This window comes from Triturus cristatus, chromosome 12 (genome assembly GCF_964204655.1).
Source record: "Triturus cristatus chromosome 12, aTriCri1.1, whole genome shotgun sequence".
NCBI classification, from domain to species: Eukaryota; Metazoa; Chordata; class Amphibia; order Caudata; family Salamandridae; genus Triturus; species Triturus cristatus.
In genome coordinates this window covers 718,970,434-718,993,259 of record NC_140595.1, presented here as the reverse complement: position 1 = coordinate 718,993,259, position 22,826 = coordinate 718,970,434, and the positions used below count along the sequence as shown (strand labels likewise).

General features: G+C 47.3%; 2 non-coding genes across 2 annotated transcripts; both read right to left on the bottom strand.

The window, feature by feature from the left end:
* Window positions 1-388: 388 nt before the first annotated feature.
* Window positions 389-462, bottom strand: TRNAT-AGU (transfer RNA threonine (anticodon AGU)). The gene has a single exon. It is a non-coding gene; the product is annotated as a tRNA-Thr (tRNA).
* Window positions 463-11,792: 11,330 nt separating this feature from the next.
* Window positions 11,793-11,874, bottom strand: TRNAS-AGA (transfer RNA serine (anticodon AGA)). Its single transcript has one exon. It is a non-coding gene; the product is annotated as a tRNA-Ser (tRNA).
* Window positions 11,875-22,826: the final 10,952 nt, after the last annotated feature.

Sequence of the window (22,826 nt, the reverse complement as noted above, 5' to 3'; positions counted from 1 at the left end):
TGCTGCCTGTGGTGCAAACCTCTGTGTTATAAAACTAATCTTCTTACCCCCCTGCTGTCTGCTGTGCCATTAAAGTGTGAAATTCCTCTGCTTGTTCTATGCAGTGTTAGTAATTGAAGGTGCCCCTGCTGCAGCCTGTGCTTGTTGTTTGAAGCTTGCATTACTGCTGCCCATACTGTACTTTGATGTTAGTGAAGCCAGCCATTTTTGAAAGTCAAAAATAATCGAGGTTAGAGGACACCCTAAACATGTTTTTAGCTTTGAAGGAGTATTGTTGTGTTCTTGTGGATAATTCTAAAAATAACTAGGTAGGTTTGCAGATAATTTATATTTTTTCCAAACAATGCGTTATCTTCAGTATCTTGGGAACGTGCTTGAAAAAATGTGAAGGCACTGCTGAGATTCGAACTCAGGATCTCCTGTTTACTAGACAGGCGCTTTAACCAACTAAGCCACAGCGCCAACTGTGCCCTTTACCCTGTCGCTGTGTTCAGGTTTTGGGTCTCAATGCCAGCCAGGCAGTTTTCTGTGTTTAAAGTCTTCACGTTTTCCGTCTGCCCCAACAAGGCGAAGGAGAAGAAAACTTGCGTCATGAAAAACGTATGTCATTAAACAAACATATTTGTATTTCGTAATGTTTTAAAGTATGAACTGCGTACACCGATGGACGGAGAGCTTTACATACGTGGAAGTACACAAAGGAGAAGACAGTGGAATGATATAGCGGTCAACATAAGACACTGATATGGCTGTCTACGCAAGCCGCGTGCCCTTCCCTATTCCTCGCGTGACCCCCGCCCCTCCCGCCTGTGCTTTTCAAAGCCACCGCCACATTCTGCAGATACGAAAGGGTTTTGAATGTTTTCTTCAATACGTTTTCCTCGTTTCCAAAGATGAAAGATCCCCGATGTTGCTCGTCACTTTCTCACCAGAACAGAATTCTTAACTTTCCCGGCACGACGGACCCTCCGCTCTCTGGAGGTGTGACTTTGGTCGCGCAACCACCGCATTAAACGGCGCTTGAAGAAGTGCAGGTTGAGGGTCTCGTAAAAGCACGCAGGAGGCTGGTGTTACAGCAAAGGTTATAGTGTCGGTCGTGAGTATTTCAGCATCCACTCTGCACTAGATACAATCATTGATTAACAACAGCCACTACCACCACACTGTCATTTACCAGAGAAGAGAACAACCTTCGCTGTAAAGTGCCTTTTTTGGCCAGCAGTGTGGACATGGTTTTTCTATTTCATGAACTTGCAAGAGAAAAGTAGTGGCCAGTACGGGGATCGAACCCGCGACCTTGGCGTTATTAGCACCACGCTCTAACCAACTGAGCTAACCGGCCAAGCTACTGAGCAGGTCTTTTCACATGCAGCTGTGCAAATCTCATACTCATGCAGACAGCTGATTCAGATGCAAATGCTTCAACACAGATGCAGATGGGCAATTCCTACAGCATCATAGTTTCACCACCAAAACATTGATTCCACTCACAACGTGTACACAGAAGGAAGCCACCATCAAAGAACACGCACATTGTTTCATCATTTTCACTGAATGCGCTTCACTAACGTGACCAACCCCATGAGCAACTCCAGGGAAAGAAGGATTGAAGACTTGAATCAGAGCCCGACTGTCACTCTATGAGCTCAGTGCCACGACGCATGCTCAATCAGAACACATTTTAACCCTCCACGTCCTCTCTCCGCCCCCTCCTCTCCACACACACCTGCCACAGTCTCACCCCTTAGCTCTCCCCAGGGGGTCTTTGGAGCGTCTCAGGCTCGCGCACACCCTACGGGGCTCGGCATGGCTACAAATCTCAGGTACAAAGCATCAACCCTTAAAGATTCGCACTTTTTTGTGTGTCAACAACTGATCCCTAGGAACTCCCACTAACAACTCCCCCCCCCCCCCCCCCAAAACATCCGCTGTGACGGACCTTCACCCCATCTCACTTCCGTTTTCTATGACTCGCCGGGGTTCACACTGAGCACTTTCACAGCTGGTTTATGACAAAAAGCATTTAACTGTCACTCTATGTAACGGAAAAGAAGCGGAGACCTGCAATTCACAACCCTAAATCAACCAACAGGCTGGACAAGCAATCCCGTCCGGTCTAAACGACCAGCCCAATGTGCCCAGCTGCATGCTCTTTTCATTCTTCGTGTTTAACATTTCCCATTTTAAAATGTCATTGTGTTTCAAAGTATGAAGGTGTGCCAATATAATGTAGATTAAATTATAACCGAAAAACATATATTTTTGAAAATACAATAAACTGCTATAAATATTCCCCTGCGTCCAACGTGGGGCTCGAACCTATGACCCTGAGATTAAGAGTCTCATGCTCTACCGACTAAGCTAGCCGGGCATTGAGCACCAGGGACGGACACACTTAATTTGTCAGGCACCTAACGGGAATGTGCAGCTGTGTCTGATGGTTTGTTCTATTGCAGTGCCTGCTGATCATCTGAGGAAGAGCTGGAGACTGTGTTCTTTGCAATGTCTGCTGAAGAATGTTTCTGTGACTCTTCTCAGTGCCCCAGAGCTTTATTTGGCTCTTGGCAATAACTGTGGGCTACCAGGACACACTCAAGGACCAGCATCTCTGACCTGTGTGATCTTGGTTGCAATTAATTCTTTTGGTGGCCCAGGTTACAGATTCTTACAGACGCACAATCTAGAATCCTTCCACCATTGTCAGTACAATCTCCAGAATCTGTCTGGGACGGTAAGAAACCTTCATGGACAAAGGAACTGGGAGGTACTAGAAGGAACCCGTGAGTATTAAAGTCTTAGGCAGCCACAGTCCCCTCTTACTCTAGACACCTTTAGGCCTAACAGGACATGTATGGACACTGGGCCTCAATTTAATGTTAGAAGCCTCCATTAAGTGGGGTCTGGAATGTTACTATGGTTCCTCTGGGGAAGGGACACGCTCTCTTTGTAGTGGGTAGCAGTAGAGCAAGCCTGCTGCCCCAGCAGGGTCACAGGTCACGACCGCCTCACATGCACTTCGGCCATCACAGCTGCTCTTGTATGAGCTCCTGGTGTTGTTCTCCTCTGTAGCCCGTCCTTGGTGCCAAGAAGCCCCCACAGCCTCTGGGGGAGCAGAGAAGGTAGCTTTATTGACTCTGGCTTCCTTCATTTGCTTGGCGTGGGCTGCTCGTCTTTTTCCTGCTGGTGGTTCCTCAGCAGACAGGTAGCAGGAGGCTAGCGAGGCCCCAGGTGGGATGGAGATGGTTAGCTAAAGAGCGGCATCCTCCTGAGAACCCCATAACTGACCCACTTGTGAGGCGCTTAATGATGTTCTGGTCCCACAAGTCAAGCATGTATTCTGCTTTCAAAAGATGCGCTGGGGTCCAGGGCCCGCCCAGAGGGGCCTTCTTTAAAACCCATGTGGGGCCAATCAATCACGCATTGGTGAGTTGATATGCTCTCCTGCAGTGGTGGCTGGTGAAGTTTAGAAGTAGTGGGGCATAAAAGCATTGTTCACCCCTTTCACCTAATAAACGAGTGAAGCAACAACAGTGTGGAAGCACTGGTACCAGGCAGCTGCAGAGAGAATTAAACACACATGCGCTGTGACACACACGCTACGACAAACACACACACACACGCCCACGCTCTGACAGAAGGCCAATTACACACTCTAAAACAAGGATACACCCATATGTGCTTTGACACAAGGACACACAAACGCTCTGACATATGCACACACAATGAATTGTGTGTGTGTGTGGATGTGACACACACACACACCGCCTAGAAGCAGCTCTTTCCGAAGGTTACCCTGGCAGAAAAATCCCACTTTCCTAAAAAGCTGCTTTTACTGATCACGCTTCTTTTTTCTAAAGTACTGATTGTTTCATTTAATTGATTTTTTTAAATTGTTTTTTTGTGATGTGAAATTTGATGCCTTTGACGCCCCTCATTGTTGCGGTGGGGAGGGGAGAGGATGCTTATGGGAGAGGAGGGAATGGTCATTGGTGGTTTGTTGCAAGAGTCTCGACACCTGCAGCACCGACAGGCGCCTCTTTCACTGATCATAAAGAGCCGAACGAGTGAGCGCTGCTTGTCCTCTGAGCTTTAAACGAGAGGGAACCTATGTGTGCGACAGTGGGGGCCCCGCAGTGTCTCCGTGCGACAGCGCCTGCGCAGAGGAGGTCTCGGGACAAACCAGCGGAATGCTAGACGACGACCCTCACTGCCCCCCCCCCATTCTTCTGTATTTTTATTTTATTTTTATTTAATGCGTTTTTATATAGCGCGGACTTTACCCGAAGGTGTCAGAGCGCTTCACAATAGGAGCAGTAATGATACATAATGATACATAAGGAGAAAAATTACAAGTGAGCATGTTACAAAATCAAACGTTACGTTTCATGAGGCAATAGTGGCATTTGTGCAAGTATCAGGAGCAAACAAAATACAAGAGGGAGCAAACGATACGTTACAAAAGGAAAAAAGTGACGTGTGCAGGTTACAAGAGCATACAAAGTACACAGAGGTCAATAAATGGCAGACACTCAAAACACTAAAATAAAAGTTACGTTACATTAGGCAGTGGTGGCCGTTGTGCAAGTATCAAAAGCAAACAAAATACAAGAGGTAGCAAACGATACGTTACAAAGGAAAGGAGACGTGTGCATGTTATACAAGAGTACAAAGTACAAGTAGAGGTATACTACTGCACTAAATGGCAGACACTCAACACACAAAAACACACTGGGAAGGCACTTCTATAGGCATGGAGAACAGAATTTCCTATAACGGCAGGACTTCCTTCAGAAAATAGAGGGCGTAAATTAAATTTGGAAGTGTCTTTGAAGGAGGAGAGCTTTGAGGTCAGATTTGAAGGCCTGAGAAGAGGTGGTGGTCCGGAGATGAGGCGGAAGTGAGTTCCAGATTCTCACCGCATTGCCTGAAAAGGATTGGGCCATCGATCTTTCCTTCTTGAAAGTGGGAGGTTCAAGCAATACATTTTCTGCATTACGTGAAGGTCTGGAGCCTCCGGAGAGTTTCAGTTTATTCGCCAGGTAGCGAGGGGAGGAGGAGTGCAAGGCTTTGTGGGTGATACAGGCAGTCTTGTAGATAGATCTTGCCTCTATGGGAAGCCAACGGAGGGTGGATAAAATGGGTGTGATGTGGTCCCTTCTTTTGGCCCAATAAATGAAACGAGCTGCTGAATGGAGAATGGACTTTAGGGGGGACAGGTGGGTTTTGGGGAGGCCAGTAAGAAGAGAATTGCAGTAGTCCAATCTGGAGAGAACCAGCGATTGGACCAGGGTTTTAAGGTCGTGCTCCGGGAAGAAGCGACGAATCCCCCAAAGAAGTCGCAGTTGGTATCGAGCAGACTTTGCAATGGAATCGATGTGGGAGTGTAGATTGAGTTTTTTGTCGAGTATGACACCAAGGGATTTTGCGCTCTCGACAATGATGGGTTTATTGTTCAGTAGATTAGTCTGATCCATCCATGATTGCACTGGGGGAGGAGAAAGTGATGAGGAGAGGAGGAGGAATTCAGTTTTGGAGGGATTCAGGATCAGTTGATGAGTTAACATCCAGTTTTGAATGGAGTCGAGAGTAGAGCTTAGGAAGGAGAGATCGTGAGTGGAGGCCACCTTAAGATAGATTTGAGTGTCGTCCGCATATAGATGATAATGGATCCCGGATTTACTCAGGAGATTTCCCAAAGGTTCTAAATAGAGATTGAATAGTGTGGGTGCAAGTATAGGGCCTTGAGGGACACCTTGGCTGACCGCTAAAGGAGCTGAAAGGCTGTTCGCTATTTTGATCATTTGGGATCTATCAGAGAGGAAGGAGGCAAACCATTTGAGCACAGTGCCCTCTATGCCCATTCTCTGTTGAAGAGTGTTAAGGAGAGTGTTGTGATTGACTGTGTCAAAGGCTGCAGAAAGGTCAAGAAGAATTAGAAGACAAGACTCCCCTGAATCGAGTATCCGCAGCGCGTCATCAATCACTAGCAGCAGGGTTGTTTCAGTGCTGCAGTTTTGAATGAAGCCGGACTGGAAAGTGTCAAGAAGATCATTGTCCTTGATATGGCGAGAGAGTTGTTTCGCTACACATTTTTCTGTGATTTTCGCAAAAGAAAGGGTAGGTTAGTGATGGGACGGTAGTTGTTGAGGTCGTTCGCATCAGCGGTGGGTTTTTTAAGCAGAGGGGTGACCTGACCATTTTTGAAGGAAACAGGAAGGGAGCCTTGACTGAGGGAGAGGTTGACCAGAGTGGTCCAATAGGAAAGAGAATGGGTATAGAAGTCCATGGCAATGGCACTAGGGATGGGGTCAAGAGAGTGGTTAGAGGGCTTTGTATCGAGGATGCATTTATGGAGGGCGTCATCAGAGATGGGGTCAAAGTTTTGCCAAATGGTTAAGGATTTGCGCTCTTTGTCAAAGAATATAGCGAAATCCGCAGCTTTCTTTGTGGAGTCCTCCAATTTGGAGGTTGGGGGAGAGCTGTTAGGGTTCTTGAGGAGGTCGAATAGTTTTTTGGGTCTATTTTTGGCTGAGTCAAGGAGGGATTTGAAGTGCGACGCTTTTCCAAGGAAAATGTGCTTGTGGTTCTTGGATCTTGCTGAACGCAGCGTGGCCAAGTTTTCGGTGGAGGGCGCTTGTCTCCATTGTTTCTCAAGGACTCTTAGGTACTTCCTTTCTTCATAGAGGGATTTGTTGAACCAAGGTGCTGAGGGAGTGGGTCTATTCTTTTTGCTTTGGAGAGGAGCGATATTATTGATTTCGACTGCAAGGACTGTAAGGCATTGGGAGGTGAGTTCGTTAACATCTAGGTCCGGGTCAAGCCTTGGAAGTGATAGCAAGGCAGACTCACAGAGGGTACTGATGTCAATATTTTTAGTGTCACGGAACCAGGAAGTAGCCCTCTTAGGCTGGCCAAGAGTTATAGAGTGTGATAGGTGAAGAGAGAATGGGATGAGGAGGTGGTCAGACCAGTCTACATGAATAGGGGAAGCGATGGTCAGCAAGCCTGCTTTAGAGATAACAAGGTCCAGGGTTGAACCCTTAGAGTGTGTTGTTTCAGTGCAGTGTTGGATAAGATCGTTTGCAGAGAGGAAGGTGGCCAGCGCATTCGCATAGGTGTCTTGAGGCGAGCCCCAGTGGACATTGAAGTCACCCACGAAGATCTGATTGTCACTTTGAGAGTATTGGTCACTGATGAAGTCCGTGAGTTCCTCCATAAACGCATGCTGTGGATTTCTCATGCAGAGGGAAGTATCAGAGAACTGACTGACAAATGCCAAAAAGGTTCAGAAAAGAGAGGAAGGAAATAAAAGAGTTTTTTGAATCATGAATGTGTCAGACACCCAGTGAGCCATAGAGCGAGCCGAGAGCTTTCATTAGAGTGTAGAAACGGAAGCGAAAGCGTGAACCCGCCTTTCCATCCTTCACTCTCATGAGCTCCCCCCATACCCTGATAGGATGAAGCCGCAGATAAGTCTGCAGACCTCCGCCCTCGGTGTGTTCAGAGCGGCAATGAAACTCGAGCTGCTCATTGGCTAATCTCCGAAGAGTTCACGAGGTCTGCAGTGTAGCGTCATATAGGAGACGTGCACCATTGTGCACATCAGCAGAGTGGCGCAGCGGAAGCGTGCTGGGCCCATAACCCAGAGGTCGATGGATCGAAACCATCCTCTGCTAACTTTTAACTTCATGTGTTTATAATATATTTAAGTATTTGCGCTCTTTGGTTGTTTTTTATTCTTTGTGTATGCATGCAATGGTTTTTATATTTCCCTGAACAAAGAGCTATTTCTCAATGAGCCTGTGAGCCCACAGAGTACCGTTTTCTGGGGTGAGAGTAGGCCTTCAATTACAATGCAGAGACACAGCAGTGAGGTGTTGTAAAGCACATATAAGACATGTTACATTTACAGAGAGGCTCCGTGAGGTGCTCCAGGCAGCGCTCGTCACCTGTTGAATGTCACCCTTAGACAGCAGAAGGGTTTTTAAGAAATCCTGCGTTTATTGCGAACAAAGCAAAGAGCCCCCCACTGTCACCCGCCGACAACCTGAAGTCAAAGGGACGATGAAAAGAGGCGGGAGCTCTTCAGTGAACATTACCAAGTGTGAGCAGACACCAAAGTGCACCAGGGGTTATTAACATTAGTTTCATTTATAAAGCGCACTGACACCGAAGGATTCCTGGTGGAAGAACAGCGCTGTAAACATGAGGAGGGCGAGGCAGTGGCCTATGGAAAGACTGGGGCTGTAAAGTAACACATAAAAGGTGATTGGTAATGAAGGCTCTTTGGTTTTATTCATGTGAATGGTCAATTATAACTTTGATACAAACACTTCAAAGAACAAAAAAAAAATATTATACTGAAATATTTTTCTATTTACGTTTGATTATGTTTATGTGTTTTTGTGTTTTATGTTTAAATAAATAAAAAACAATTGCCTCTTGCTCGACAGAAAAAAAACAAAATCTTAAACAAATGTAAATCACAAAGGAGGCAAGCTCCCAGAGCACAAAGAATAATTAAATAACTTGTGGCAGCAGCAGGGGGCAAGATTCCCCCGAGGGCTGGGTGAAGGAAAATAATGTTATAACAAATCATGTTACACAAAGTCAGAACCTGCCTCAGCGAAGCCAGGCGACAAATTCCCACTTCACACATCCAGACAGGAAGTGAAGTGACTCTGCTCCTGCAGCTGCTGCACGGAGGCTTCTCTGGTGGGATGAAGGCCCCATCTCTGGCACATCCTGAACCCATGGCCTATGTGAACCCATTGGGGTGCACAACCCAGGCGGGCTGTAATTCACATCCAGGGATATGCAGGAGGGCGGCATGCCAGTAATAAGGGAACATACTTATGGGAACATCTTCTAAAATGTCCAAATACACGCGGTATGTATTTGTTAGCGCAGCAAATGCATCTAGGTAATTTGCAATGTGTACATTTATGTCTAATTATTGTATGGTTTTATTGCAAAGCTGAATCAATAAAAAATCTTGAATCTTGGCACATCCTGAAGTAGATAACCTGTAGAGCCAACTCTATTGAGTTTAGGGTTGGGTGGGTGGTGGGGTGACCCTGTCTTCTGGAGGCGGAGAGGGAGCCGTGGGACAGTCATGGCCGGCTTGAGTCCTGGTGCGGGAGAGGTTCATGGGCCGCTGAGAAGCTGGGACTGTGGTGAGCTGCAGGCTAGGCGGGAACAGCCCCAGTGCAGGAGGCGGTCAGTGTACTGGTGGCAGCAGGGGACAGATGGACACAGTGTGGGTGTATGGACAGCCGAAGGATAAGTAGGGATGGCTCTTGTGTGGGGTCTGCAGGGGCTTGAAGCATGGGATGGGAGACCGTCACTGAGATAAGACTGGCGCTAGGTAACTCCTCGAGCTTTAAAGAACCTCGAGTCTAGGTCCATCCACCGACCTAGAACCATAGAGAAGGAGGAGAAGAGGGGGTGGGTAAAATGAGTGCAGAATCCAAAAGGCTGCTCCTGCCTTAGGGAAACTCGGTCAAAACCCCTTTCTCTGAGTGATGCGCTATCTCTATCCTTGGGGTTAGACATGTCATCCCCTCTGTTCTGTCCGGGGTTGTTATTGCCTTTTCCAGCCTGGAGCTATTAGGAGCAAGTTCTTTGGGACTCTGATGTATATACTGCCAGGGCTCCGGGTGCATGTGTCCCGCCTGAGGACTTGGTTTAAAGGGATTAATTACTGAAAGCAATTGAACGTGTGTTCAGCAACATGTTACAGCGTTGACTCTGGGAGTGATCAGTGATGTGTAGAATGTCCCACATAAAACATATGCATCAACCTGGACGGACCGAATCACCCACAGCATCTCTTTATCCTTGCGCAGTCCAGCGGCACTACTTGTTGCGGGCACCACAACATGTGATCATATCTCACCAATTCTAATGCACTTGATAGAGATCAGGGTATCTATAATATGCCCACTACCACGGATAGAGTAATCTCACAGTTACACGCACATACATTCATCATACGCAAGGGCCCATTTCACTAACACACGCTCAAATACTCTACCGGCAATAAACCTGTGGAAAGAAACACCTAAACACCCAGCATCTATATCGGGGTCGATAAGATCTGGTTTTTGTGACTGTCCTTAATCAATAAACATAATCTATACAACATATACAATAATGATCAAAAATGTAAACCCAATAATTGACAAGAAAGAATATCCAACACCATGTTTAAAATTATATTGCTTTATCTAAAATTAGTCAAAGAAATCAATCAGAGTAAATCATTTTCTCATAGTTACCTATTCTAGCTAAATGTCAGAACGGGTCAGGACAAGTCTCTCGGTAAAAGTCTCTCAAGACGAAGTCCTTTCAGCATCGATCCTCAGCAACGCAGATTCGGTACGCGGCAAAGGCAAATGGCAAGTGGCAAAAACCCTCCCTAGGCTAACATTTTTTATAGTGTATTAGACAATAGAAAGATACATTGGAAACATATAAAAAAATAGTAATGTCCGCTGAATCACTGAGCAGAGCGAGAAGGAAAGGATGTAACATCGCTACATTTGAAAATCTCCGCTCAGGAAAAGTTCACAAAATGAAGACTACGGAACAGGAACCAAGAAACCAATAAAGTATCTAATTTGTTCAACTTCTCCTCAGCAATCGAGCCATAGTTCACAGTCTTTCTCTAAGGCTCCTTTGTTTCCCAAGGCTGCCAAGGACGTTCCATTTCTTTTGGAGATCCTCCAAACTGCTGCTGTCCTCATGGAAAGTTTCTCAAGCGAGGACTATGGTCAGTTAACTTCAGGACCATTTCCAGCAGGGGTCTCCCTCGTCACAGTTTTCATATTATAAATCACAGGCAGGCTCATAAATCAGCCAACTCGGCTTAGGCCACCATAGGCCATAATTGACCATCTTAATTAAAGAAACAAAAACAATCGTTACTACAGCATAGTGATTAAACAGTGTTAACCCCACTAATACCCTTATGTGTATGTATTTATCTAGCTCTTGCGACATAGAAAAGCATTAATTCGGAAAGCGTTCTGTGCTCAAAAATAAACAGCACACAGCTACGTTTAAACATGAAAACACGCACTTTATTTTAAAACAGCACGTTTATGCTCACCCTCGTGTAACTTTCTCTTATGTTAAGACAAACGGATTGATTAATAAAAACACACTTGCACAAGACAAGTAATTAATTGTTAGTTATTAATAAATTAATAAAACGCATAGACATGCTAGAGCTTCAAAAGCCTCTGAATTTTCAAACTGAAAACTCTGCTCCAGCACACTTCCACCGGTTAAACGTGTTCTAAACACCTTTAACTGGTTGGTATAATTGTGAAACTCTTACACCTAGGCCAGCACCACTGGAATTATGTGGCAGACGTGGACCAAAGTATACAGCACGGTTTGCTAAATTATGCAGCAAGAAAGGACACGTTTTGCATCTTAATGCAGACAAATGTGTTGGAGTGGTATTTCGTTATTTGAACATTTTAACACACATTATGTTATTTGGGAAACAGTATCACCTCTTAGTGCGAGCCGAGCATCTAAATACAGCAATGCACCACTGAAAGGGGAAGAGTTAAACGTAAACGTCTACCACAGGGGGCACGTTTTAAAGTATGTTTGATTTGTTTGACCTAGAGGATAATTATTGTTGCAATCATATTGTGCAGCAGATGGTGGTTTACATCACAGGAGTAGCAAAGACACAATTATGCGAAAATACAGCTATTTCCGAACCACATAATTAGTTTCCATGTCAAAATGTAATGCAATGACTAAAATGGACCCGTAGTCGGCAGGATTCGAACCTGCGCGGGGAGACCCCAATGGATTTCTAGTCCATCGCCTTAACCACTCGGCCACGACTACCTCTGTCACCTTATACCCTGAACCGTCACTCAGCTGCAATGCGGTGCGCGCTCGTCCGTGATGAAAAAGAGGCGTAAATAATGATGAGCACATCTGGTTGCCAATGTTTGTACCAGGAACAGGGTGGTTGTTGCTTGAGCCTTGTAAAGTGCACTGCGGGCTCACAGCCGCCCCTTTTGCTGTGAAACCCGCCTCTGCCATGTTTTCTGACTGTGCTCAGGTAGCGCCCTGGGCTTGGGCAGAGAGACATTTGGTGCCCTTGCTGATGGTAGGGAATTAAGGGGATCCCTTTTGTGTTTCCTGGTCAGTCCCTGGCTGAGCAGGTACTGGCCCCTGAACACAAACACCCCGGGACCTCCCCCAGCTCACCTGAATCACTGCAGCTTAGCTGCCTTATGCAGATGATGGTTCTGTTGATGGGTGGCAGCAGGGGTCAGCTGGTGAAGGGAGGGCAAGGAAGGGGGCTAAAGGGATGTTAAAAACTTCGCCTGGCGCCGTATTATATTGAAGGACTAAAACAACTTAAAAATGGTAAATCAAACAGAAATGAACAGAGGGACAAGGCTGAAGCATGATGCAAAGGGCGCTGCTGTTGACATGAACTTAATGCACACAGGTTAATGCACCCCCCATAAAATTGGAGGCCTGGGCCTTGGCCCCGCTCGCCCATGCTAAAGGCCGGCCCAGACTTGAATCACTCCACAGCCCACACTCACCCAGAAAAGTAGTCTTGGCTCAGCAGCACTGCGCATGCACAATCGTGTTTCGGTGACTTGATTCCTGCATTCTGCAGCTGCTCCCCAGACCTGAGCACAATCCATACACACATTATCACAAATTGTGCACACCAGCCTTAACCCTTTACTTTCTGCACCCTTTTATCTGTACTCCTTCCCTGATTCTTCTCAAATCCCACTACACTTTCGCAGACGTTGATCAATTGCTGCCTCGTGTTTTTTTTGCGTGGTGGCCAGATTTTTTAGAAGAAACATTCGGGACAGGCAAGACATAAAAGTAGAACTAAAGCTGTTAGTCTTACTTCTATATCTAACCTGTCCTGTTTTTTGTGTAGCCTTGTAAAATATGTGCATACACACACACACACGGGCACACTAGGCTTGCACAGTGTGTGTATGTGTGTATATACACATATATATGCTGCTTGACAGAAATAAATTACTTAAAACATTTCAGTGTCCAGAGGCACCTGTGAAAGGAGCGTATACCTTTCAGATGTGCTTGGCATAATGACATGACCTTTGTGCCAAAAACCGGGATGTTTACTTAAAATTAAGAAAAGTTTTGGGACACCAGAACAGTTCTCTGAAAACCTGGACTGTCCAGGGAAATCCGGACGTCTGGTCACCCTATTTTTGGGGACCTCCTCGACTATACACATTATATTTCACAAAACAATTTTGAATTGTGTGCTCTTTTACCCTTATTTTTCTGAGCATTCGTTTAAAAAAGTAGCTTTCTTTCGTCGGTATTCTATGAAGTACCAGACCCACTGGAATATGAAAAGTATATTTCATGTTTGTTTATGAGAGAAAGACTTGAGGATAGTCGTGGCAGAGTGGTTAAGGCAGTGAATTACAAGTTCACTGGGGTCTCCTCTTTCACATTCTACTGACTACTGTTCATTTTTCCAACATGACTTCACATTTTGGATTATTGGGGTGGTCTGTTCTGTATTACTGCGTCAGACGGTACTCGCTCCCACTCAGAGAAGCATTGATCTCAATAATATAACTGTGCCACAGTTTATCTGCAGGTTCACAGGGATTCAGCGGCAAGAGAGGAGGATCCAGGCCAACCCCATCACTGAGCTCACACGCAATAAATTCTAAGAAGGTGGTGGCAAGAAGATACAGTAGTGAAAAGGCAGGACCAAGCTTTGGGGGACAAAGACATCTATGCTCGAGGTGGCACCAAAGACATCTATGCACAAGGTGGCACCAAAGACATGTATGCACAAGGTGGCACCAAAGACATCTATGCACGAGGTAGCACCAAAGACATGAATGCACGAGGTGGCATCAAAGACATGTTTGCACGAGGTGGCACAAAAGACATGTATGCGCGAGGTGGCACCAAAGACATCTATGCGCGAGGTGGCACCAAAGACATCTATGCACAAGGTGGCACCAAAGAAAATGTATGCACGAGGTGGCACCAAAGACATGTATGCGCGAGGTGGCACCAAAGACATGTATGCGCGAGGTGGCACCAAAGACATGTATGCACGTGGTGGCATCAAAGACATCTATGCACGAGGTGGCACCAAAGACATCTATGCACGAGGTGGCATCCAGAAAAACAGACTTACTGTCGACACTCATGTCCTCAAGTAAAGGCAAGAAAAAAGTTTCTCTGAAGGAGATGCCAACCAGAGCTGGAGGTTTGCAAACAGACTGCCATACTAGATCCAATCTATCACTTTATCTGGATGACTGAGAGCAAAAGGAAACAGCATGGGATGTTGAACACCCAGGAACGCGCACCTTCATGGACGAGCCGTTTCAAGGCTTCTCTGAACAAATAGAATGGCAAAGATGAAGTCTTGGCAGACCTCTGGGAAATCAAAAAAGAATATGGCTGCCTTAGGAAACACTGTTGCATCCTTGGAGGATGCTCAAGATGCAAGATCTGATGAGACTGAGGCTTTCAGTCGAAAATTCATCATGCTAAAAGACCAAAATCTGGACTTACAGGCACACCTAGAAGACTTGGAGAATCACTCAAGGTGACAGAATATTAGAATTAGAGAGGTACCAAGAGATGCGGGGGGCATAGAGGCCTACACCAAGAGACTGTTTGAGCTTATAAAGTCAGAAATTGAAGAGAATTACATCAGTCTAGACCGAACACACAGCGTGGACTTGGAAGCACTTCAAGAAAAAGTCACCGCATATTCTGACCTGTGTCCACTTCTTCCTGCAAAAGGAGTCCATCAATAAGTCAGCTAGAACGACAGCTCAGAATACGTTTGATGGCCACGCAATCAGCATTTATGAAGAGATATTCTCCATCACACTCCAGAGGCAGCAGGAGTGGCAACCAGTGACAGACACACTTAACACAAGGAAATCCAATATTGGTAGAGGCGTCCTTTCAGGATCACGCTTACTTGGAAAGGTGCACGATATCCGGTGAGATCCCTCAGTGAAGTCCAGCAGATCTCGGATTGGATGAACCCATGAAACTAACAAACAAATACCACTCACCGGTGTCTACAGCATTCAGCAGCAATCGCAGCGACTCGAGAACATGCAGGTGGAGGGCGGCTCAACATGGCGAAACCCGTTGAGAGAGATTACAACATCAGGAAGGAGAGCAGTACTGGCCCAGCTCAAGCAGAACGAGGACGGCTGACTGACTTGGGGATGGGAAACAGGCTCAGAAATATATAATAGGGGGGGCGGAGACCATATTCTAGAACTAGACAGTAGGCTAGACCTCTCTGCACAGAGGGCTGGGCACACAGGAGAGTCCTCCTTTGGGGTAGACCTCGCTCAAGAACAATGGCCCAACAGATACATGGAGATCCCAGGTTTCAGCATTGCACAAACATTATCCAGGTTGGACCATTTCCTGGGATCCTCACACATCATAGGAAGAGTGAAGGAGGCAGAGCTTGGAGGGTTGATTTCCCTTGTTTATTCTCATAGGAGCCTTTGCTCTCCAACCCAGCAAGACGACTGAATGGAACTGCACCAACATTTGGAAAAAGTTAGAGCTTTATTGGGAAACCGTGTTTTTTGTGAGATAATGTAAATCCTTTCCGCCATTTTTGAGAAATTGCCATTTAAAGAGGTGCTCGGATGGGGTTGAAGGGGCTAAAGTGTCAGGCATATGATCCCGTGAGAGTTCTTTGGTACCAACGTTTTTAAGATCAGGGCCTTTTGAGTGACTGAGGGATCTTTTTCACATTCGTCCCTTTCAGTGCAGCGGAATCGTGACCTATCTCGCTGGCTCCAACACGAACCTCAGGGACTCGGTCGCAGTGTTCACTAGTGTAAGGGGCAGGTATGGACATCTCGACACCCTTGTGTGCACTCCTGGAGCAGACGCAGGGTACACGAAGACAACGAGCTCATTTACAAGAGACACAGCACTACCTAAGGTATTGTAGCATAAAGCACATATGTACCAGACACAGAGCTCACCTACAGCAGGCACTGAACGGCCTCTTATACAGTGAGGATGACAGCAGACATGGGGCTCGCATAAGGCAGACGGAGTTCACCTACAGGAGACACTGAACCGCCTTCGCTATAGTGATAAAGAGACACAGAGCTCACGTACAGCAGGCACCGAACCCCCTCTGCTGCAGTGATAAGACAACGCACAGAAATCACATCAAAAGAACACCAAGTACTGAACCACCTACGGCTATGGAGCTCGCATACTGCAAGAAATCTGTGTGCAACCGCACAAACATGCCTCCGCGCGACAATTCTTCTTACATGCTTTAAATTACAACTGCATGTACCTCTGTTTGCATTTACACACTCACCTATGCATGCGGCACTTCGCCCCCATACTGCACGTGGGAGTATATCCATGTCCGTGTATGACAGTTCCTGGAGAGCAGTACGTGTTAGAATATTGTCCAGATTAGTGTAGGCACATCCTGGCCTCGGAGTGGCAGTACATACATGCCTACATGTGGCAGTACGTGTGTTTGTAGGTGACAGTACATTTGTATTAACAGGTGGTAGTACATTTTCTGTGTTTGGAAATAGCTTCCTGTTTGTACACTGCAGCATATTTCCTAATGTGCAGTGAGTTTACTTTTGCTGAGACTCAGAATAAAAACATGTTTCCGCCCGGTCTCGAACCGGGGACCTTTCGCGTGTTAGGGGAACGTGATAACCACTACACTACGGAAACCCATGAAAACGCTTCGCACTCAGCTGTTTACTCATCATCTCCCATGTCTGTTTCCACCAGCGATACCGTTTTGCTATGTAATTTCCTTGACACCTTTTACATGTATTCTCCTGTCATCTTTTTAGTTGCAGACCTTGTATTTATCCCTTGAATTCTAGATCAGCCATTGTCACTCTGGGTAGCTGGAGACCTTCAGTGTGAACTGCTACTATTGGCCGGAGGGGAGATGCCACCTGCATGGTGCCAAGGAGAGCATGGGTGCCCTCTGATACCACATCTTCTCCTATTGATCCCCCTGAGCTCTTAGTGGGAGGCGCCTTGTTCTAAGGCTCGGTTCTGGATTGTTTATTGTTGGGGGTGCAGTGGAGTCAGGCAGGGTGCGCTGGTAGGGCGGGCAGGCAGGGGTGTTGCCCAGGTATGTGGTTCATAGTCTGTGCAGGTCCCTGGGCATCGCTCCATTGTCTGCTACAACTTTGCCCTTTGACGGACGGGGAACGGGGGAAGGAATCAGTGGCGGCTCCTCCGCTAAGGTGGAGGATCGTTGCCCCACTGATTTTTGCACACCCCCCCCCCTGCCAGCCACCCCCGGTAAATAGCGTCCGCCACTGGGAAGGATATCTGATGAGAAATTACTCATTTCCCAACATTAGCACACCATGGTTTCACCGCCTAGCTGCTTTCATTTTCTAAAAAATATATATAGACTATACATTGAAAGAGAGTTGAAGCCGCCTCTGAGACACAGCCCTGGAAACTTCCCCTTAGTAAGTAACCCTCCTAGTGTTGCCCCTGCAGAGGTCCTTCTGGCAGCAAAGATACCACCACCAGCATCACTCCACACTTTCAACCTTTGAATGAAGAGTACGACACAGCCCACTGCTTTCACTCTAATGACGCTGGTTCCCCGGACAGGGTTCCAAAAACCTCCAGCCATGTTCATATCCTTGCGATACCCTACAGCCCTGGCTTTGCCCCAAAATGAGAAGGTCTGTTGTAGACGTGCCACCATTGAAGCCCTGACTTGCCTCATGTCCCTGTTGAATCATTGCCTATTTTTATATCTTGCACCAGAGCGAGCAGTGATCTGCCGGCTAAGTCTCTCCTCAGTATCCACCGACTCCTTGACTTCTCCCGATGGGCTCTTGACCTGGCGATGGAACTGACTTGCCCTCTGATTAGCGTACACAGATTGCTTGATACATACGATGTGGGCTCCTGCATGTCTGGACAACATCATCCTCCTATTCAGACAGCTGACCTTCGCACTGGAGGGTTGGTGCTTCAATGGATCAAATCCCTTTGATGGTCAAAGACGTAGAATACTGTCCACTTCCTAGTTTGCATCTAAGAACCACTTCTGGATGTGCTGTCAAATATATGTAATGAACTGCGCAATGGAGGGCGTATGACAGATATGGCTGAAACCTTTCATACACTCCCAGTGAGAGGAGACTCTGCTTAAGGTTCTTTGTCAAACTGCATCATGTTCCAAGCCTTGTATCACTTGACAGTCTCTTGAGCACAACACAGTTTGTATGAGACAAAATTAATCTCAATTTTCTCTTGTCCTCAAAGAATCTCATAAGCCATGTTTTAAACACATATTAATCTTTCATCCCCATTGAGCCTGCTTGCTTTCAAGGCCAGCCCAGACCTATCTTCCAGGTAGAGTGAGCCAGTGTGCACAGCAAAGGTATCTTTTGTCACATGGTTGTTCACAAGTAGACCAGGCTCTGCAGTTATTTGCTGCCAGAGACGTGTTTGGAGAATGTCACTGAAGGGCTGCGTTTATGTGTGGATCCAGCACTCTCTCAGCAGCGAGCCTGCTTATTGGCTTGACTCTACCACTAGAGGGTGTGCATTAATGGAGACTTCATGGGAGGGGCCTGTTCTTCAGCTCAAGGTGAATCTAACTGTGACCCAAGGTCTGCACCCTGTGCATAAAACTCAGCTGATCCCGATGGCTGCTCTCACATGACTCAGTGGTGGCCATTATTTCAATAGTAAAGTGTGTCCCTTGGAGGACCCCGTCTGCCATGTGTGACACAATAGATGACATGCACCATCTGTCAGCCGTGACCCAGCCTGTCCTTCAGAGGGCACTGGGAAAGGCCACTGAGTAGTGGTCAGTGCACAGGGGCGGAGGGAAGTTTTCAGGCCTCTGGGCTTCTGTGGGTTCCTTTGTATACACCTTTATCCCAGCAGAGAGGCATGCAGGTCTCCGGTGGGACGAGGGATCCGAGACAATTTACGATTAAGGTCCGCCTTGCAGGCCATTGATCATAGAAACAATTTTTTTTTAAAGCTGTAAACTGTGACATCCAGTCTCACAGATCCAATGGAGGTAGATCGATGGAGAACGTTTCCATTATCATCACTTCCTCCTCTCAGGAAGACAGGGCTGGCTATTGCACTGTCAGTGACGTAGCCAATGCGGCATAGGAAAATGCCCTTGTTTCATCCTTGGTTGGGTATCAATAAACGCACAGACTTAGGATTCCGTGGTTCCACACAGCTCTGGATCCCGGTGCCACTGCACCATCTGTTGCAGGGATTCTGCTCATGCACAGAACTATGCGCAGGAAACCAGGACCTCAGTGAATTGCGGTGTACCAAAAACTCACCTCAGAACCCAGAACCCCAATCAGACTAGCATGAGTGTCCCATTCGTTCTCCGTATCCTCTCGAAGCTACCAATGTATAGACAACCCAGAACAAGCGACTTAGAGTACTCTCAGGAATGGTAGGAATCAGAAATACCTGTTCGTTATTATTCTCATATCAGTCCACAACAAGAGTAATCAGAGACACGGTAAAGTTTAAAATGTTTATTTTATAAACTACGTGTCCTAAGATGCAGTACTTTGGCTAACATAAGCAGACAAATGATTAAAATTAAAACCATCAGCATTGTTACAATACCATAGAAAATGAAGGGAGAAATCATATTACAAATGATAGTGGAATGCAACCACCCTCCCTTCGCTAGTGAGCTAGTATTATTATACTAATAGAAGGTCTCTAGGTTTGAATGGGGAACCCCATACCGTAAAGATTAGCTTAGGTGAATCACATCACAGGATCAGCTTTGCTCTGCGCCTGGAAAAGTTCTTCTCCAGAATGTGTGTCTAATGCATGCAAACTGCAATATTAAAGGCTCTCGACTTTCAGATATTTGCAGCTGTGTGCGTGTTATGGCTAGAGCGTGGGCCAATCAACCTGAACTCAAAAACATACATTGTTTGGTGGGTCAGACTGTTTCTGCACACGATGTTCAGACCAAGGTCGCAGTGCACGCCTAGGGATGTGAACTACAAACAGTTCTGCTGTGAAGAAAAGGCAAGCAAGCAGTTTTCAAATAATAACATGTATCTGCAGTGTCGTGTGCAAAAGCAGCAAAAGTGGCAAGATGGCGCTTCTAACATCTAAGGTGCTTATACTAACATAGCAATGTATGTATCTAAAACGCTGCCTCCACAACACATCTTCACATATTATAGCTACCACGGCTATCAGTATCAAGACCAAACCGTGCCCCCATATATAGCTAGACATTACGACTTTATTATAAGCTAAAGACGTGCACATTACTACAGGACTCTCCCCCCACAAAAACGTGACTAACCAACATATTTCAGGCAGATTCTGTGGGTGCCGTAGAAGGGCGGACCTCTAGTGCCAGCAAGGCACCAGCCCGCCCCCTTTCTTCTAAGTATGGGGACCTCTCGGGGAGGAGTCCCTCTACTCTGGAAGCCAGGGGCTGCGGCACGCAGGGCGCGTTACTTCCGGGGCGCGAGGAATGGGGGGGTATATAGGCCTCCCCCACCCGCTGTCCTTCCTCTTTTGTGCCCTGGACACGCCGTCGCTGTCTTGTCTGCCGTCGTGGTCTCGCTGATGTGTCTTGTCCTGCTCGGATTACATAGTGTCTGAGGCGTCGGTGATCACATGCGGTGAGTGTGCCCCCCCCCGCCCTTTGAGGGGCAGTGTTATTCGCCTCGGGTGGGGGGGTCGGTTGTCACAGATGGCCTTCGGGTATGCTTTCTGGCAGGGGGGCCGCGACCTGCATGCGTGATGAAGGTATTAGGTCGGCTCTTGGCTCCGCATGCTCAATGTGATCGAGAGGCAGAGTCTGGATTCTCCTGCAGGAGCCTGGAGGAAAGTTGTTTAAACACTGAGGCCGTATGGTGGGGGCTGGATGCCTCTGCTTCAGCCAGGCATTTTAAATCACTGTTCATTGCTGCACCCCCCCCTCCCCGCCGTTCTTACTTTAGGACGACCGGGGTGTGTGTGTGTGGGTGGGGGGGGGGGGGCAGGCACGATTTTCGGGATAGACGCCTTCCCCCCATGTGTTCGAATTGTGCACTCACCACCAGCCACGCCATCTGGACATGCTGTCCAGACTCGCCGGGTCATCGACATTGCGGGTATTAATGCAGGCGGTGACTCGATGCCAGGGCTGCCTACGGGTCGGAGTTTGGCTCAACCGCCAGAGCGGTCGACTTTGGCCCGGAGACCCGGGTTCCAGCTTTGGTTTAGGTTCCCTGGTCCAGTTGAGTGCGGTGGCTGCGGCCTCCGTAAGGCGCCTGAGACGTTATGTTTTACTGACGTCACTTCTTCTCCAGGCCTCCTGCGCCGGTTTTTTGTAGTTCTGACATGGCAGGGAGTGAGGAGGCTGTACGGTGGGTGAAGCAGACATACTTGGAAGAAAGGGTGGTAAACAGACGTTCAGCTGGTGCCCCTGGAGGGGCAGAGGTAAGCGGCTGATGGGAGGAGGATTGTACCGGTGGTGTCCACAGTGCTTTGTTGACATGCTAACCTCTCCGCACCACAGTGCACCCTTGCGGCTGTAGGCAGCGCTGGTGTGCAGGCGGCGAGTCCGGGGTCCTTTAGGATAACCTCTTTAGCCTTCCATGGGATGTTGTCCATTCCCCCCACCCATGGCCGCCACCCTCCCAAGATTTCACTGTGCGTTTCCTCGCGTTGGTGTGGTCCTTCCCCCCATCTGATCGTGGCTCCAACCTCCCGGTTGGCCCGGCCCGGGAGTTGCGAGCCGGGCTGGGTATGTGCATTGGAGGCGGAGTCTGTTTTGCTCTCCGCTGCCCCCCCTTTACTTTAATTGTGGGGCGAAGGGTGTAGCTCACTTGGCTGCAGCCCTAGAGACACGATGGGGGCCTTTTGCCTGGGCTGACCAGCCTCATTAGTGTTGGCGGTCTGGGGGTTTTGAGGCAGCTGGGGTTACCGGCCTGTTGTGTGTGGATGTTGAGGCCGGCGGCTGAGTGCTGCCTGTTTTTTATGGCCTGTGAGGGGCAAGGGGGCTGCAAGTTGCAGGAGGCCGCGGGTATCTTCGCATTGCCCTGTGGGCCAGTTAACAGACAAGCGCTGCACGGGTGCTTGCGCGAGCGCCTGCAGCACTTTGGCTGGTGCAAGACAGCCCATGTCACTGGGCCACTCCCAGTGATTCCGGCGGGCGATCAGGGAGTGCCTGTGCTGGAGCAGAGTTTTCTGTTGAAAATCTATTGGGTTTTTAAGCTCCAGTTTTGTTTATATGTTTTGATTTAAAAACACTAATTTAAAATGACTAATAGTTTGTTTTGTTCTGATTAACCAACATTTACTAATGAGAGAAAAATACACGTGGGAATGCATTCATGTTGCTTAATAATAATGTGCAGGTTTAATTAAATGAATGTTGCTGAGTGTTGTTTGTTTAAAGCACAAAAACGCTTTTGAAATAACGTGTATTAATGCTTTACTGTGTTGCAAAAGGCTAGATAATTACATACACATAAGGGTATTAGTGGGGTTAACACTGTTCAATCACTCTGCTGTGGTAACGTTGTTTTTGTCTCTTTTAATTAAGATGGTCCGTTTTGGCCTATGATAAAATGGCTGCCGTTTAAAGCCTGTGCTCGAGTGATCGAATTTTGATGAGAGGGCCTTGCTGAATATGGTCGAGAGTCACCTGACCACAGCCTTTGCCTGGTTTTGAAAGTTTCCGTGATGACAGTGACTCAAGGCAAGCGTCCAAGTAACCTTGGAGGACAAGGGAGCCACAA